At 37.8% G+C, this 19,885-nt stretch overlaps 2 pseudogenes; one reads left to right on the top strand and one right to left on the bottom strand.

Annotated features, from left to right (window-relative positions):
- Positions 1 to 466: 466 nt before the first annotated feature.
- LOC103210260 lies at positions 467 to 1,407 on the bottom strand (annotated as a pseudogene).
- A 15,764-nt stretch (positions 1,408 to 17,171) lies between these two features.
- Positions 17,172 to 18,063, top strand: LOC103208423 (annotated as a pseudogene).
- Positions 18,064 to 19,885: the final 1,822 nt, after the last annotated feature.

Raw genomic sequence — 19,885 nt, 5'->3', positions numbered from 1 at the left:
GATCTATCCTGAAATACAATGCTATCAGGGATAGGATAATATTCATATGCCTACAAGGAAGACCAGGTAATACTATTATTATTCAAATCTGTGCACCATACCCTAAAGACAAAGACAAAGACAAAGAAATTGAAGATTTTTACCAACTTTTGTAGTCTGAAATTGAACAAACATGTATGTATTCAAGATATGTTGATAATTACTGACAATTGAATGCAGAAGTTGGAAACAAAGAAAAATTGGTATTTGGAAAATATGGCCTTGGTGGTAGAAATGATGCTGGAAATTGTGTGATAGAATTTTGCAATACCAATGATGTATTCATACAGTTTGAGGCATTGCTATTTCATGAAAAAACCTCAGTTCCATGGCAAATAGTGTCTCTCCTAAATGACAACTTAACAGTCTTCTTACCTTCTCAAAGGACCTCCTTTCCTACAATAAACTTCAGGAAAATCTAGAATCCTCAGCAATACTTCCCTTTTGGAGAAAACATAAGAGCCACTTGTGCACAAATCTGTTTTGTCTTTACTCCATAGATAATCGGGTTCACCATGGGGGGACAAGAACAGAGAGATTGGCCAGCAGGATATGGACATGCTTGGAGATTTTTTGGCCAAAGCGTTGAGCAATGACAGTGAAAATCCCTGGAAGGTAGAACATGAGGATGACACACACATGGGAACCACAGGTACTGAGTGCTTTCATCCAAGCATCATGAGATGGCAGTCTAAGACTGCCCGGAGGATGAGTCCGTAGGAGATGACTACTGTCACCATATCTAGCATAACACTGAGTAATGGCACAGAGATTCCACACCAGATATTGATGGTGATATCAGCACAAGCCAGCTTTGCCAGCTACATGTGTTCCCATAATGTGTGAGCAATGATGTTTGTCTGGCAGAAGGGCAGGCACTTCACAAGGAAGACAATGGGGAAGACAGTTGCAAAACTCCTGAACACCACAGGACTCCCTATTTTGCCAATGACACTATGGCTAAGAAAGGTAGTACACCTAACTGGGTAGCAGATGGAGTTCAAAGGCCATGGCCAAGAGAGTACCTGACTCTACCATAAAGGCAAAATGCATAAAGAAGAGCTGGGTGACACAGCCACTGAAAGAGATGTCCATGTTATCAAACCAGAAGATGCTCAGGGCTTTGGGTACTGTGGACGTGGATAGAATAAGGTACCAAAATGCCAGCATGGAGAGGAAGAGGTACATGGGTTCATGAAGACTGTGTTCCACTGCCACCACACAGACCAGGATGCCATTGCCTGACACAGCCACCAGGTACATCAGGCAGAAGGGGATAGAGATCCACAAGTGCAGCTTCTTCAGGCCAGGTATGCCAATCAGCACAAACGTATCATAATTGACAGTAGAATAGTTGGAACTGGACATGCCAGCACTATGGTCTCAAATTTTCATCACTTTTCTGTGTAAGGATAAAGAAAGTTAGAGAGCTATCCTGTGACAACTGCCAGCATATATTTACTTACTTCAGTGGGCTTGGGCATTGGTAGGGTAAATTCTTATTTAATGAATTCGCATCTACTCAGCATTCTCAATTATTGATCTAAATATACTCAGTATTCAAAGAATTTTTAAAAAATGTTTCTAGGAAAATATTGAGACTGGCCATATTTTCTCACACAATTTATATAAGCTGAAAATGATTGCCATAAAATAATAGTAAAACAGTTAATGATCAATTGTATTAACTGATTAAACATTTTAAAACAGGAAAAAGAATTAAGAATTTTTATAAATTATATAAAAAGAATAGAAACAGATGATTGTCTTATGAATCAGTTGAATGACAATTGTATCACTTAGCACACACATTTTTAATCTAATCAGCAATTATCTACTGATCACCTACAATGTGTATAGAGGAAGGAAGTTTGGGCAATCTACTTCCACAGTGATACCACCTCGGAAACCCAAGGAGGGGTCATTATGAGTCGGGTCTGACTCGATGGCACATAACAACAACACATGAACAACAAAGGGAAAAAGGAGTTCAGAAGACTATAAAATAGAAATCCTGCAAGCAGGTTTAAATCTATATGAACCACAGTGTTAATATCAATGTCTTTCTATTGATCTATTTAATAAACTATTACCTATCAGTTATAGTTAACTTTTGTTTTACAGTTTCAGTAGTAAACTATTTTATTAAATTACTAAATATTGAGTCAGTTCTGACTTATAGTGACCCACAGTAACAAAATAGAACTGCCCCACAGGGGTTTCTTGGGTGTAATCTTAATGAGTGGCTGGGTGAGTTCAAACCACCAACCTTTTGGTTAGCAGCTGAGCACTTAAGTATTGTGTCACTAGGGCTCCTTAAATTAAGAGCTAGCATAAGATGAGTACTTCTCCTAAGATGAATTTTACCCAGATGAGTATAAATTTTATGTTTTTATCACCAATATTTGTTTATTAACTAAACATGTAAACTTAATCTATTCAAAGATATATTACCATAAATATATAATTTCAGCAACTGGTAAAAATGTAAATCTAGAAATACAATTGGATAATGCTACCAATCACTTCTTTTTAAAACTCTTCTTACTTAAATAGATTTAATAATTAATTTCTTTATTAGTTTCATTTTTTGTGTGTGTGCCAAGACTGAGTTTGAATGAAATTAGTGAACAAGAATTTTGTCCCTTTAGGGAACACAATACACTTAACTTTTCCCAGAATCCTCTTCCCAAAATTTGTGAGAACCCCCATCACATGCTGAATGGGTTCTATTACTGGAAAAGGAACGTATAATGGGATATACCACACGTTTTAAAGAAGATCAGATTCAAATCCCAAACTTGTCATTAGAAAAAGCATAAAAATTAATGAATAATCCTTATTAAAAAGAAAGTTTCTTTTCTCATTGAAAAAGGGAAAACCTGTGGTTCTGTATCAGGAAATATCAGTCATTTTATGTTTATCATATATATATTTTTTTTTTTTTTAAAAAAGAGAGATATAGAGAGGGTTGCCAAAAGCTTACGCATAGCATCAGTGGAAATGGAGTATATACATATATTTGCAAACATAGAATGTCTGGTAAATAAAACTAGTAGGAAGGAGCTTACATGGCATAGTGCCTAAGCCATTTGACTGCTAACCAGAAAGTTGGCAGTTCAAACTCACCAGCCATTCCATGGAAGGAAGACTGGGCAATTTACTTCCATAAAGACTTACCACCTTGGAAACCCAATGGGAGTTTCTATGAGTCAGAATCAACTCGATGACAGTGAGTTGTTTTTTTTTTTTTTTTTTAAATAACTAGTAGTGAACCAATGGGTAATTTTATTTTGTATTAGTTCTATATGAGAGTTTCTATTTTTTATATGTAAAAAATATATGATAATTTTTAACCATATGATAGCAATTTGATGAAGTCCATTTTGTTATCAAAGGGAGTGCTGATAATTTCAGATTTTTATTTTTATCTAATTCATGTCCCAAAACCATGGAGGAGTCTACCCAATATCCCCTCTCATCCATTGTTATCTAGTTTTCTGTTGAATCAGCTTCAGGAACATGAAACATCTGGAGTTGTCCTTTGACTTTGTAAGATAAGTAGGGAAGTCTGGTATTGATTACTATCACTTGAAATATTTCTTGGTTGGTGCCATAAGTTGGCATGCCAAAGAAAGGGCAGCTACATTTACCAAGGAATAGAGGTGTGTATGTGGAATAATATGTACTTGTTTTTTAAGACATCTCCCTAATATTTCTTAAAACTAAGAACCAGGGCATTTTCCCTACTTACAAAGATTAACTTGCTAAGCAAAACATCTTTAATGTGTAGTCTCAAGCTTCTAAGATGGTAGAAACTGTGTTTGTGTATGGGTGTTTGTGCATGCTAATCTTTGGAAATAATGTCTATTTTCTATTAAAGTCAGAATATATTTGTCTGGAGGGATTATAGGTGTCCCTGGGTGGTGAAAATGATTAACTGCTTGAATACTAACCACAGGGTTGGTGGTTCAAAGCCACCCAGAGATGCCTTGGAAGAAAGGCCTGGTGATCTGCTTCCAGAAGATCACAGCCTGAAAAGCATACGGGGTGTAGCTCGATTCTGCAGCACGGGAGTCACCCTCCTTCCATGTGAAAAGGAGAAATTCCTAATACCAGAGACACTCAGAGGAATGAGTTTTGGGATGGCAACTATCCCAGGGTCTTTGAGTCAAATCTCTTACATAGCTGCTCCTGCTGTCTGCTCTTCCTCCAAACTCAGCAGCTGGAGGAAAGTGATTGGAATGAAGCTGGGGCAACTAACATTCAACCTTATGTAGTATTGTCAGTAGGGGTATAGTTAATTCTCTATCACTGAAAAGGTTTAATCAAAGACTACACAACTGCTTGGCAGGGATTCTGGGAATTTCAGAATGTTTGAGGAGTAGGATTAGATAAACGTAAAGGTTTGGTCTATTCCTGAAAGTCTATGACTCTGAAAATGTTGCTGGAGACTGAATAGTGGGGTCATAGCTCTAGTGGCGTAGTGCCTAAGGCATTTCACTGCTAACCATGGGGTTATAGCTCTGGTGGCACAGTGCCTAAGGCATTTCACTGCTAACCAGAAGGTTGGCGGTTCAAACCCACCAGCCATTCCTAGGAAGGAAGGTTGGGCAATCTGTAGTGATACCGACTCGGAAACCCAAGGAGGGGTCGTTTTGAGTCAGATCTGACTCGACAGCAGTGTGTTTGGTTCAGTTTATCCAAGTTCTTAAGACCATGAAGAAAGACCAGTGCAACTTCACCATCAATGAATCTAACTTCCACATTGTACAGAGAGGGGTAAACTGACCGGGCATTTTTCACAGAAAACACCCAGACACTTCCTTTGACTGACAAGTTTTGCCTGGAGATAAGTGGCAAATGCAGAGTTTTAGATTACCAGCAGTCTTGGGTGAGTTACTGAAAGCTGAGCTCAGACTGCTAGAGGCTTCTTGTCTCTGTGCTTGCTAATATAAGACCTGAGGCTCAAAGAGCTTCCAAAGAAGTAGTGTAGAGGCAGCCTGAGAGAAATGCAAATCAAGGGAAGGAATGGGGGCGGGGCAGTTAAAAAACAAAAAAAATTCCAGAGTAAAGATACTTTTCTTCCTGCTCTCCTGGACAACTGATAGATTCAGGAATGGTTTCTTATAAGCCTGTTGATTACAGTTAGAGCTGTGTGTCCAGCTTCACCCAAAATGTCTTGCCTGCTGTCTGTTCAATCTGCCTCAGTCCTTCCACCCATCTTCTCAACTACAGAAGGGAGCCTTGCGTTCTCAGAGGAGGCAGAAGAGTCTGGGACCATTTATTGCTTCTGGAAATCCTCGAGGGATTGACCTTTGGCACCTGGGACCTGGTTCTACCTCCAGCTAAACTGCAGACTGGGACAAATGAATCAAGAAAATGTTTAACTCATTTTCTGTTGAATTGGTAACAACACTGGTTGTTCAGTGAGCTCCATAGAGGTGGCTAACCAAACCAAACTTAAAAAATCAAAACAGTTGCCACTCAGTTGATTCTGATTCATGGCGACACCATGTGTTGTGGAGGAGAACTGTGCTCCAGAGCGTTTTCAAGGATTGAGCTTTCAGCAGTAGATGGCCAGGCCTTTCTTCCAAGGTACCTCTGAGTGGGTTCAAACCTCCAACCTTTGGTTAGTAGTTGAGTGTTTTACTGCTTGCACCACCCAGTGACTCCACAGGGGTGCTTAAGGCAAAAAATTTACAGAAGCAGTTAAGATCCTGAGAATGAGTGCTTCCTTAAATTTTCTGTCCTACGCACCTTACTCACTTTACTCTAGTCCTAGCTCTGGGTAGAGGAATAATTTAGATGATTTAATTAATTCCTTCTCAGCCATCCTCACTCCTCATCATTTTATCTTGGACTACAGTGAAAGTTCTCAAAGTAATTTTCCTTCAAATCAATCTTCATTCCAATTTTTTCTTCCTTCTTCCCAGTACTAACTCTACAATATAGCCAGAAGTAAATTTCCACTAGGCCACTTTTCTTCTGTCACACTGCAGAGTAAAACTTTCCCTCCCTCAGCCTGACCTCCCCATTTCCTCATCACAGTCTTGTCCACATCCAGGGTGCTGCCCTTACCAGGGTTCAGGCAATTCTCTAATTCTCACCATGTTCCCACTTGCTTCTTCACATTTGAGATACTGTTTTCTCAGCCTAACATATTCCTGTTACTATTGTTTGCCTTGCAAATCCATATTTCCTCCAAAATATACCACCAATATAAAAATGCTGAGGAAACCATATCTGACCATCGGAGCCTCTCCCCTAATTATATCAGCACCCCCTCTGTGATCACACACCTCCCTGTGCTTCTTAAGGTATATCCATTGTTCCTCTGCACTAGAATTGTGTTGCTTCTGTTATGATGTTCTCCAATTCATTCCTTATTCATGTTATTTGTATTCTCTCCCTCTTTTCCTTTGTTAAATATGCCAGTGGTTTGTCAATTTTATTAATCTTTCAAAGAACCAACTTGTAGTCTTATTGATTTTTTTTATTGTCTTTTCATTTTCTGTTTCATTTATTTCTGCTTAAGTCTTTATTATTTCTTTTCTTCTGGTGATGGTAGCCTTTTTTTTTTTCTGGTTTTAGGAGATATTGGGCTCAGGTGTTGATTTTGGCTCATTCTTCTTTTTGATGTGTGCATTTATTGCTATAAATTGGCCTCTTGTCACTACTTTTGCTGTGTCCCAAAGATATTGGTATGTTTTGCTTTTTTTCTCATTTGATTGAAGGAATTTTTTAAGTTTATTTTTATTTCTTCTATTACCCAGTCATTTTTGAGGAGGGTGTTGTTCAGTTTCCATGTATTTGCTCTTTTTTTCCATTGATATTCCTATTGTTGATTTCTAATTTGATAGCATTGTGATCTGAGAAGATGCTTTGCAGTATTTCAATGTTTTTCAATTGATTCAGGCTTGCTTTATGGCCTAACATATGGACTATCATGGAGAATGTCCCATGCACATTGGAAAATAATATATATCGTAGTGTTGTGGGTGAAGTGCTCTGTAGATGTCTATAAGGTCAAGTTGGTGGATTGTATTGTTTACCTCTTTTGTGTCTTTGTTAAGTTTCTTTCCAGTTGTTCTAATTTCATTCAAAGTGGTGTATTAGAGTCTCCCATTATGACTGTGGAGTCATCTATTTGTCTTTTCAACTCTTTTAAAATCTGATTTATATATTTTGGGCATCTTTCCTTTGGTCCATAGATATTTATTATGGTTATATCCTCTTGTTCAATTGATCCTTTAATCATTATATAACATCCTTCCTTGTCTCATATGGTGGTTTTTGTCTTAAAGTCAATTTGATCAGAAATTAATATTGCCACTCCTGCTTTTTTATGGTTGCCATTTGCTTGACATATCTTTTTCCAACCTTTAATTTTTAGTCTATTTTTGTCTTTGTCTCTAAGGTGTGTCTCTTGTAGACATATTGATGGATTATGTTTTCTTATTCTGTTTGCAACTCTCCATCTCTTGAGTGGTACATTTGATCCATTGACATTCAATGTAATTATTGACAAGCATGAATGTGTTGCTGTGATTTTGTTATGTGTTTTTTCATGGTGTTCCTGGTTTATTTGTTCCATATAATTCTCTGTGCTGAGCTCATTATGTTCATGAATTGTGTTTTCATTTCCTTTGTTGCTACTGTTTTAGTATTTGCTAAATATTTGTGCTTGTCCTCTTTTTTTATTGTGATGTGAAGGTTTATCATTTTTCTTTGCAGTTACCCTTAAATATAATTCTTTTGAATTCCTTACCAGGTAGTTCCAATGCTCCTTCTTCAACAGGGATGTGTTCTAGTTCTGTATCCTGGTCCCTTGTTTCTACTGATTTATCTTGCTTCTTTGTGTGGACTGTGATGGTCTGTTGTCTTTGATACATTGTGATGTTTTTGTATTTATATTTAATTGGTGATTGTATATTGGAGAGATTTGCCCAGGATTTTTGTTTTGTTTGCCTTGTTTGGATGTATCTGAGTAAGCAGTATACTGTGCTCCTCTATTTGCTAGTTGGCAGCACTTACACACTCACCACCTTCTCCTTCCCAGTCATCAGCCTCCCTATGTCCATGCTGTCTTTGGGAAGCAGAGCCTATTCTTAAGTCCCTGAAATCTGAAAGAGAATACTGTCACTTTAAATATCCAAAATGGCTGCTGTTTATAAACTTTCACAATGGCTATGCCCAGCCACCACTTCTAAATATCAAAAATGACTGTGCTCTTCAGACAGCCAGAAAGCCACAGCTCAGTTTGTCTCCTTCTTTGTTGTTTCCCTTTTCAGTCATCAACTACCCATGCAATAGTCCATGCAGCCCTTGGTGGGCAGGTCCTAACACCACTTGGAAATACTCAGGCTGTCCGTTCCATGAGGATAGTTGACAGTATGCAGTTCTGTTTGTCTCCTTACTCACTGTTTTCATTCAGATTCTTCTACAAGTTGGTGTTTAATCCACTTCTGTTTCCTTCCTTTCAAAGCTCCAGGCTCTAGGATTATCTTCTCTATCTGTGTCAATTGATTTCTCTTTTTTTTATTGAAGAGGGTCTGTGTAGCTTGTCAGCCTATTCCACCATTTTCTATGGTTCTTGAATTGATTCTTTTAATTACTATAATAATATTTGCCATAGAATTAATTAAATGTTTTATAAAAACATATGCCAAATTCTTGTACTTACTATTCAATGCAGCTTGCTCTACAAGATCATGGACTTTGAAGAAACTACTATTCCTTAGAAAATCATTTGGTTCTTCACCTTTGTTAGTGTCCCTCTCTGCCAACTATTATAACTAATTTGACCCTGCTTTTATATGCCTTTTTCTGAAAGGGTCTCAGAAGTCGAGGCTCCTGTCATGCCATGGCAAAGACAAAAGAGAGGATGCCCAGTTACATTTCATGGATAGCCTCTAGTGTCTTAAAAGCATAGCTCCAAAATAGGCAGCCATATAAAAGACAAAGAAAAGTAAGTGCATACAGAAGAAGGTATTCTTATAATAATAATAATAAAAACCAACATCACTGCCATTGTGTCAGATCTGACTCATAGTGGTGCCTCCTTGGATTTCTGAGGCAGTTTCTCTATGGAAGTAGATTGTGCAATCTTCCTTCCAAGGAGTGGCTGGTGGGTTTGAATGATCAGCCTTCTGCTTAACAATCAAGTTTTAGACTCTACGCCACCCTCAGCTATTACTAAACCAAACGAAACTCACTCCCGCAGAGTCAGAGCCTACTCCTTGGGTTTCCAAGGCAGTATCAATATCTTCCTTCTGAGGAGTGGCTTGTGGGTTTGAACCCACAGGCTTCTGTTTAGCAGTCATATGCCTTAGACACTATGCCACCAGAGCTCCTATTCCTATAATAGATCATCATATTTTAATAGAACAGAGCATGAGTGATTAAAAAATGAACAAATTTGTAAATGATACAAATCTACATTTCAGGCCTTTTCTAGATGCATAAAGTAATATAAAATTATTTTCGAACTGGTACTATAATATTCACTTCAATATGTAAAAATGTGGTATAAATGTTCTTGTTGTTGTTATGTGCCATTGAGTCAGACCCAACTCATAGCAACCCCTCATTGGGTTTCCAAGGAAGCATCACTACAGAAGTCGATTGCCCACCCTTCCTTCCAAGGAGTGGCTGATGGTTTTGAACCAGCAGCTTTCTGGTTAACAATCAAGTAGAGGGTAACAATATTGCTGTTAATAATCATAACTGAAGAAACTGACTGAATGCTTACCATGCAATACCAACCATGGAAATCCAATGGTGAAAAATAAATGTGAGTCTGTATTATCATGGAATTTGTGTTCTGGATGCCAAACCAGAGAGAAAAGTAGATGCCTACAAATGGTGTGATTAGGGCTAAGCCCAGGATAACACAATGATGAATTAAGGATGACATTTAAGTGAGGTAATGGTAGTCTGTAAGCTGAGTCAGGTAAAAAACATTCTGCAAAGAATTACAGAAAGGAGAAACAATATGTGCAAAGAGATGATACTACAAAATTATGTGTCTGGAACTCTAGATAGATTAGTTAATCTGGAATTTAGGGTGTGCTTGGTGATGGCATAGTAAGGGATGGAACTGAAGAGGAAGTCAAAGGCCCGAGATTGCTAGCTCTTGTATGTTATGCTAATGGGGATTTATTTTATCCTGAAAGGTAGTGTAAAATTTCTGAAGAAACCACATGATCATCTTTGAATTTCAGAAAAATTATTATGGCTTCAGAGGAGAGGATGGGTTTATGGGATGGAATTGACATCTTAGACCAATTGAGGCCCAATTGCAGAAGTAACAAGATTACTCAGGGGTGACTAAAGAAACAAAGTGACTCTGAAGATATTTTGAGGTCTAAAGAGACAGGACTGGTGAGTTTATGTGTAAGGAATTTTATATGAAAATTCAAGTGTTTGATCAATATTTCTGATTTGTGCTGATCATGATATTTCCCAAGTCTTTTTGGCTTGATTAGATAGAGGAATCTGTACCCATCCCCCTATCCAAATTTTGCATTTTCAAACTGAAGTTAACCATTCTACATAACAAAAATCATTGAATATTTATGACATGAATAGAATAACACCCAGAGACACACAAGGTCCCTCAAGCACACATACATACATGCACATACACACAGACATGCCACTGTAGATTGCTTTAGAGTGGTTAAGAGTACTGTTCTCTCAGGATACTGAGCTTGTAGAAACTAAGAACCTCAGAAGCTAGGCCCTTGGGAATCATCCCACTGTGCAGCCCACTACTCACTGACTGCATTCGTCACATGGTCTCTCAAGACCTACAGCTCTGAGTGCCCTCCCAGAGGGTCCAGGAAGGGATAAGAGAACTGGCTGCTAGAAGGTGTCACTTTTCTCTATTCCTTGACTCTCATCAGGGGTCAAGGTTTTGGTGAGAAAAGGTTGGTTGTTGGACAAGGCAGGCAGGGTTGGGAAGCCAAGGGCAAGGAGTACTGGAGACAAGGACCAAAAGGAGGGTAAAAGAAATAATAGGTGGTCTATGTCCAGCTTTCTCCGTGAATTAGGGGCCACTGGTCTGGGGATCACAGTTTTCAACAGTCTTAGGTGTCAGGATGAGTTTTGATTAATGAGGCAAAAGGGAATGTTCAATGAGGATACAAATCAATAACCCAAATCACCAAATGGTCCCTGAGCTTGAATTCAGAATGTCAACTCTGACTCTGAGATTTCTGTGTCTTTGCAACTTCCTGACATTGTGTGAGTGTCTGCCATCTGTGTATATTTGCATTGTTTAGAGCAATAATGGTATTACATTATAGTTGCTCTTTATAGAGAGCTTATCACTGCCCAAATCTGGGATATTTGAGTTTAAAATTGGGTTCTTGTACAGTTAGCTGTAATGTTACTCTGTGTGGACTTTGCCTGTGAGTCCCCATGTGTCTGCCTGTATAGGTAAATACGTGTTCATTTTTTAAAATTCATTCACCCACTCTTTCATCTCTTCTTTCAGCTATTTATTCATTAAAGTGCATTTTGATGGAAAATAGAACAAACAGAAAAAGGAACATAGACTGGAGTGTGGTGAGAGTGATGTGGCAGACAAGAAGCTGAGACCAAAAACCTGTTGCCATTGAATTGGTTCTTACTCATGTGATCCTATGTGTTTCATGGTAAATGTGTGCTCCACAGGGTTTTTAATGGCTGATTTCTTTGGAAGTAAATCTTTCTTTTGAGGCATCACTTTTGGCTCAAACCTCCAACTGTGGTTAGCAGCTGAATGTGGGAAGCATTTGCATCACCCAGAGGTGGGCAAAAGAAAACAGCCCTAAAATACCTTATATCACCAGCTAGAACTTCTTGATCAATGTTTAAAAAACATAATCATGTAGAAAAATATGTCATCATGACTTTATTTTTATTTTTAGTGGAAATATCTAGCAATTTCTGATTTACCCATTATTGGCTGTTGGTTTGAAGAGGCTTATTTAGTTTTACTTATGCCATAATAAATGCTTTCAAATGCATTTTCAGACTTTATCGAGATGATGAGAATATTATTCTTTTCTTGAGGCATGGATGTCTTTGGTGACCTTAGTGTAAACTGCTTCAGTGGTTTGGTAGGGACAGGGGTAGATGAAATTAGCGTGGATTAAAGATAAGTGGGAGGTGAGGAAATGGAAATAAGTAGTGCATGACTAAATATAATTATCTCTCCATGTTTAGACTGGGAGATATTTGAGTGCATCTAAAGTGTGTAAATTTGGTTAGAACAGAATTTTAAAGATGCCAGCTTGGAGATAAATAAGAAAAAGATTAAATGATAATGAAAATGCCTGACAATACCGGAAGACCTGGGATATAGAACTGGGTTTGTTTTTGATCCCAAATATGAAAAGAACATTCTTTCAGAATTATAATAAGAAAAAATGTGTAGAAAATAGGTATGGATACGCATAATTACAGAGTATATACAACATATAAGTAATAGCTCAGGTAGGTAGGTGAGTTCATGGCTAATTGCTTCTACTTTCTTTGTGAAGTAAGATGAAAGGTCATCTGTCGAGCAAGAAAGATGTGGAGTGAAAGAGTAAATGAGTTTGGACACATTTTGGGACAGGTGAGTCACAATTATGCTAAACTTCCTGTAGATAATGGCTAGAGATATGTCTTCAAAGAATCAAGGAAATTATAGGAAGGTTTTTGGGAGATAATAACAAAAAGTTTTGAAATAGTAAAATGAATAGTCTGCCACTGAAAAACACTATTTAACTGTGCATTCTTAAATTTATATTGTGGTGAAAATATACACAACAAGACATTCTCTAACATAACAACTTCCTCATTTACAGCTCAGGGACAAGATGACATTGCTCATGTTTTGCCATCATTATTGCTGTCATTTTCCAAAATATTCCACCACCATTAACATAAATTCAATGCCCTGCAAACAAAAGTTTCCCATTTCCCCTTTCCTCCTAGCCCTGGTAACCACTAATTATATATATATATATATATATATATATATATATATATATATATATCTTTTTTTTTTCTTTCCAACCTATCTAGGAATTCCCCGAGCCACCCCACCCTCATCCCCCATCCCTGGTAACCAACAAAGGAAGTTCCCTTTCATGTATAAACCTTGCCCTAACTTTTTACAATAGTGGACCAATACAATACTTATCCTTCTGTGACTGACTTATTTCACTCAGCATGATGTCCTCCAAGTTCATCAACTTTATGCAGTGCTTTGTGGATTCCACATTATTGTTTAGTGTTGCATAGTATACCACAGTTCAGTTATTCATTCCACCATTGATAGCACTTAGATTGTTTCCATCTCTTTTCTATTGTGAATAGAGCTGTGGTGAACATGGGTGTGCATATATCTATTTGTGTCCTGCCTCACACTTGTTTAGGATATATATCCAGTAATGGGATTGCTGGATTTCCAACTTTTTAAGGAATCCCCATGCTGATATTCACAGTGGTTGTATCATTTTACGGCCCCACCAGCATGTATGAGAGTCCCAATTTCTCCACATCCTTGCCAGCATTTGTTATTTTCTGTCTTGTTGAACTTTGCTATAATACTGGGGAGAGATGGTATCTCATTGTTTTGATTTGCATCTCTCTGATGGCTAATGGGGGAGCTCTGGTAGTGTAGTGCCTATGGCATTTGACAGCTAACCAGAAGGCTGGCAGTTCAAACACACCAGCCACCCCTTGGAAGGAATTTGCACAATCTACTTCCGTAGTGATAATGCCTTGGAAACTCAAGGAGAGGTCGCTATGAGTCAGATCCAACTCCATAGCAGTGAGTTTGGTTTGGTTTGGTAATGGCTAATGGTGGCATAGTGCTAAGGCATTTGACTGCTAAGCAGAAGACGGGCGGTTCATACTCACCAGCCACTCCTTGGAAGGAAGATTGGACAATCTACTTCCATAGAGATACTGACTCAGAAACTCAAGGAGGTGTCACTATAATTCGGATCCGACTCGATGGCAGTGAGTTTGGTTTTTGGTTTAATGGCTAATGATTGTGAACATTTCATGTTTTTGTTGGCTGCCTGAATGTCTTCTTTGATCCATGTTTTCTGCCCATTTTTTAATTGGATTGTTTATCTTTTTAATGTTGAGATGTTGGAGTTTTCTATAAATTTTAGAGAAAAGCCCTTTGTCACATATGTCATTGCCAATTTTTTTTTCCCATTCTGTAGTTTCTTCTTTTACTCTTTTGGAGAAGTCTTTTGATGCACATAGAGAATTTAATTTTGAAGGATACCAATCATCTAGTTTATCTTCTGTTGTTTGTGCATTTTGGGTTATTACTTATGTATTTTTAAGAAAAGGTAGAAAGAAGAAATGTCTGGAAGTGGTATAATTTACACTTTTAGGAAGGTTTATCCCTTTTAACAGTACAAAATACTACCTATAATGCTCTTTTTTTTAAAAAATTTAATTTTCACTTTTCTGATATTTATTATGCTAGGCTTGTTCTTTGGAGCTTTAATTTGTCTGAAGTGTATTTGTCTCTATGGCGCCCTGGTGGTGCTAACTGAAAGGTTGCTAGTTTGAACTTATTATTTGCTTCTGAGAGAAAAGATCTGGAGGTCTGCTCCTGTAGAGTTTTCAGCCTAGGAAACCCCACGGGGCAGTTCTCTGTTCTATGGTGTCTCTATGAGTCAGAATCCACTCAACAGTATACAACAAGAGTTGTCTATTCTTTTCTTTAATTGGATTCTATTTTAAAGTTCTTCATGGATATTCATGTCCTTTAATAAACCGCAAAACACAAACCCACTGACATCGAGTTGATTCTGTGTCATCAAAACCCTATTAAGACAGCGGAGAACTGCCCTATAGGATCTCCAAGGTTGTAAACCTTTCGGAAGCGACTGTCTCATCTTTCTCCCTCAGGTGTCTAGTGAATTTGAACCTCTGACCTTTTGATTAGCAGCCAAATGTTTTAACCTCTGCACCACTAGAGCTCCTTATCCTCTTTAACAGGACAGTTAAAGTAGTTTACACTTATAATCATAAATTATGTGTTTGATTTTATGTTGCTAATTTGTTTTAGGCTGTTAGACTTCTATGTTTTTTTATGTTGTTTAATTTTACACCTTTTGCTATACAGTTATCAAGGATATTTCTTTTGCTATTAGTTCTGTAACTCCATGCAGAATTTTGGTTAGGTGCATAGAAGTCTAGTAAACATCCCTGTGTTTGGTTCCTAAATCTACTATTCCCTAATTGTATGGCTTTTGGCAAACAACTTAATTTCCCTCTGCCTCCATTTATGCATCTTTAAATGGTAGATATTATTATGTGTCTCATAGAGTTGTTAAGAGGAGGACAATAGTTATTTCATGTGAGGAGTTCCAGATTTGTGTGGTATAGTTAAGATTTAAAAAAAAAAAAAGATTGTGATATGAAGTTTACTTATTTCCTTTCATTTTGGCCCAAGACTTAGAACATATACATTTATTTTTCCTTTACTTGAGGTCACTTCTGTACTTATCAAAAGCATGTTTTCTCCAATTTATAAACAAATTTCCCCATTCAATCCTAAGTGTAGGCTGCAGTCTGAGCCTCTTGTACTTTCTCATATTGTTCTTCATAGTGAGACATCAAACACCACAGTCTCAGATAGCATTCTGGTCAGAAATTCCCGAGGCTCCGTGGTACCAAGGATGTCAGGTTATTGTAATGGGGGTAGCATTGGTGTGGTGCTGGACAAACTACAGTTCTGATGATATAGTTTTCTTTATACTCTCCTCTACACCCTCATGCCTTTTGTGAATTCATGGAGGAATCTACCAGGGTGTTGAAGCAACCACCTGTTGTGAGTCAGAAGCATGAAAGAGTATTGGCTGTGGAAGCTGATCTCATTTTTGTCATTTAGTAAAGGTGAGATCTTAGGTAACAGTACTTCTGAGAGCTTCAGTTTCTATAACAAAAAAGAAAAGAAAAGAAAAGAAAAAATAAAGAGATACAAATACAATTCTCATAAGGGTATTCTTAACAAGATAATACTTCTTAAGAATCTAGCCCATAGTAGGAGTCTATAATTATTTTACTAAAATATAATTTATTTTATTTGTATTGTTGTTGAGAATATAAACAGCAGAACATATAGAAAGTCAGTAACTTTTTACATGCACAATTCAGTAAAATTGATTACATTCTTTGAATCATGCAACTGTTCTCACCTCCTTTTCCTCTTTATTTCTACCCCATTAACATCAATGCACTGTCCCTAAGTTGCCTATCTAATGTTTCAAGTTGTTGTCAGTTTGATCCCTTTTAGACTCATCTCGCAAGAGCACAATGGTCAAGGCAGACATTCTTTACTAGTTAAATTACTCTTTGGCTTTAAGAAGACTTAAGGGGATATTTTTGGTTTAAGGTTTAGGAGTGTATAATTGTTAATTACTTCCTTATTTTCCATATTTGGTGACATTTTTCTCTCCATGTGATTAGAATATTTTCTCTACACTCATATCTAATATATAGCAATAAATTACATTGACTCAGGGATAAGTCAGTCATTAATACAGGTATTCGATTTTTACTGTTTGGGGAAGATTTCAGAATGAGTGGTTGGGTAAATAGTAACAAGGATATTGAGTTTAGGGTTGTGCATAAGGTTGCTATGAGTCGGAGCTGACTTTACAGCACCTAACACCACCACCACCACCAACATCTATCAACTTGGGGAATGGTTGGTAGAAGGAGATGATGTTCTGTAGAACAATTTCCAGATAATGGCAGGTGGATTTATCAAAATGGAGAACTTATTGCAACCCTGTGGGGTTAATTTCAAATAGCCAAGATTTGCTCAGCACAGATATTACATGAGGATAAAAGGCCAGTGATAGCAACAAAAAATAAATCTAAAAACACTGGTTAAAAAAAAAAAAATGGAATATTGAGTTTAGGAAGGTATTGTCAACGAAATGAGCATTGCTCATAATAGCAAAGGGAGGTTTTTTCATAGTAGACTGAAGTGAAGAGCCTGGGGAAGGGTTGGTGGTGTTGAGGGGATGAAGAAATAATGACTATAGAATTTTCTAATGTTATATTCAATTGGTTTTTAGGACAAGAAGCTAATCAATCAAACATCAGTGGCCATAATGGCCATGTACAACCTGAACCACAGCCATGCAGGCCCATTTACCCTCTGGGCATCCCTGGACTAGAGCAGTCCCACGTGTGGATCAGCATCCCCTTCTGCTTTATCTGTATTGAGGCTATTGTGGGCAATAGTGTCCTTCTCTATCTCATTGCAGTGGAGCGCAGTCTTCATGCACCTATGTTCTTTTTCCTTTCCATGCTGGCTACTGCTGACCTCATACTGTCTACCACATGCATCCCCAAAGCCCTTAGGATCTTTTAGCTTGGTCCCCAGAAAATCAGTTTTCCTGGATGTCTCACCCAATCCTTTCTGCATTACAGTTTTGTCCTAGACTCAGCTATACTGCTGGCCATGGCCTTTGACCGCTATGTGGCCAAATTGTCATAGGAATCTCCCTCCGAAGTTTCTGTGTTTTTGTCCCATGTGTTTTCCTTGTGAATCATTTATCCTTCTGCCAGACACACATCATCCCCCATACATACTGTGAACATATAGGTGTTGCCCGGCTTGCCTGTGCTGATATTTCCATCAATATCTGGTATGGATTTTGTGTACCCATCATGACAGTCATTATAGATGTAATCCTAATTGGTGTCTCCTACACTCTCATCCTCTCTGCTGTGTTTCGCCTCCCTTCCCCAGATGCCTGCCAGAAGGCCCTGGGCACCTGTGGTTCTCATGTCTGTGTCATCTTCATGTTCTATATCCCTGCATTCTTCTCTATCCTTGCCCGTCACTTTGGGCATAATGTCCCTCCTACCTTTCACATTATGTTTGCCAACCTGTATGTCATCATCCCACTTGCACTCAACCCTATAGTCTATGGAGTAAAGACTAAACAGATCCGGGACAAAGCCATTCTTCTGCTCTTTCCCAAGGGAGCCCAGTGACATTGACCTGAGATCTGGAGGAGGACAAATTTCTAGTCTATCTTACATCCAAGACTGAACATACAAGCAATGGCTCCAGAGAAGAGAAGAATGAGAAAATTCTTATTAATGACAACTTTAGGTTGCTTTCCTTATTATTTTAGGTAGAAATCTATTCAGTCATTCTGGTTATAGAAAAATGAATTGTTGTTAAGTGATGTCAAGTCAGCTGTGACTCATAGTGACCCTATGTACAACAGAACAGAACATTGCCCGGTCATGTGCCATCCTCACAATTCTTGATATGCCTGAGCCTATCATTGCAGCCACTGTGTCAATCCACCTTGTTGATGGTCTCCCTTTTTTTGCTGACCCTCTTCTAAGAATAGGAAATACCTTTTATTTATTTTTTTTTTAACTTCTGGAAACTAAAACTTTTTACAATTCTTTATTGCTCTAGGCTATTATAAAACTTTTAAAGAAAACCATCTCTTGGTGTATTTTTTCATTATAAAGATGCCTCTAAAGAATTGGAATTTGTTTTTTTCAAGGTTGTTCATCATAATAGGTCATGAAATGTCTACCAAGATAAATCTGTGAGGTCTGGACTTTATGTTTGTTCTCACGCAGGCTACTTGACTCAGAAACTCAAGTTTGAATCTATAGTTCTACCTCTTGTTCTATGACACCAGCCACACAACTTTTTTCAAAAATTCTTTAATTTTTCTGAATAACAAAAATAAAACACTATGATATAAATAAGAGAAAAAAAATGAAGACAAATAGAAAACGGGAAAAGAGATTAAAAAATAATTTAAGACAAGAAATAGGCTAATGCACCTTCTACTTACCATGAATTCCTATTCTATTCTTTTGCGTGAGCCAAGAATTCAACTCTGAAGTTTTATTGCAGTCTGTATGAAATATTAAGCATGGTAAGTTACACAATTTATGGCATCTGTGTACTATATATATATGGATTATACCTATATATATATATGGAATATACCTCTATAAAAAGAAAACTAATATCCTCATAACTGGACCAATAAGCAACTTCACAATAAATGGAGAAAAGATTGAAGTTGTCAGGGAGTTAATTTTGCTTGCATTCGCAATCAACACCCAGAGATGCAGCAATCAAAATGAACCTCTAAGTTCTTGTATTAGGCTGGGTTCTCTAGACAAGTAAAGCCAGGAGAGAGAGAGAGAGAGAGAGAAAGAGAGTGACAGAGAGAGAGAGAGAAAGAAAGAAATTTATCTGAGTAAAATGGCTCACACAGTTTTAGAAGCTGGCAAGTCCCAAGTTCCTGGATCAAGTGTCAAACTGGAGGTTTTTCCTGACTCACGCAGCTGCAGGCCTGACAAGCTCAAAGTTGGCAGGAAGTATACTAGCTGTTGACTCTGGCCGATGATGAATCCAAGATCCAGGCAGGATAGTGGATTGTTTGCTCACAACAGTTGTAAGCAGCACAACAGAATCCAAATCCACAGAAGGTTCTCTCATTTTTCTAGGGTGTTCATATATATATTGGAACCATGCCACACCCCTAGCAATACTCCCTTTCAAAGGATTGGCTGCTGAAAGCATATGCATCCAATCTCATCATGGGAATAACACATGACAACTGCTTTAACCCCTCAGAATTGTGGTCCAGCCAAGTTGACACATAACTTCAACTATCACAGTTCTATATAAGCTTTTGTATGTACCAGATGTTTATATCAAACTCATGCAGATTACCTAAAACCAGTTCTTTTCACACATCCAACAGTCAAAGAGAGACAGATTTATCCATAAGGGAAAAAAGAGTATACCAATGGTAAGAACTGATACTTTCCA

Source organism: Orycteropus afer, unplaced genomic scaffold (assembly GCF_000298275.1).
Source record: "Orycteropus afer afer isolate SDZICR_OR568_19922 unplaced genomic scaffold, OryAfe1.0 scaffold00014, whole genome shotgun sequence".
In the NCBI taxonomy this organism is placed as follows: domain Eukaryota; kingdom Metazoa; phylum Chordata; class Mammalia; order Tubulidentata; family Orycteropodidae; genus Orycteropus; species Orycteropus afer.
Note: the sequence above shows the minus strand (reverse complement) of the source record. Positions and strands in the feature narration are given on the sequence as shown.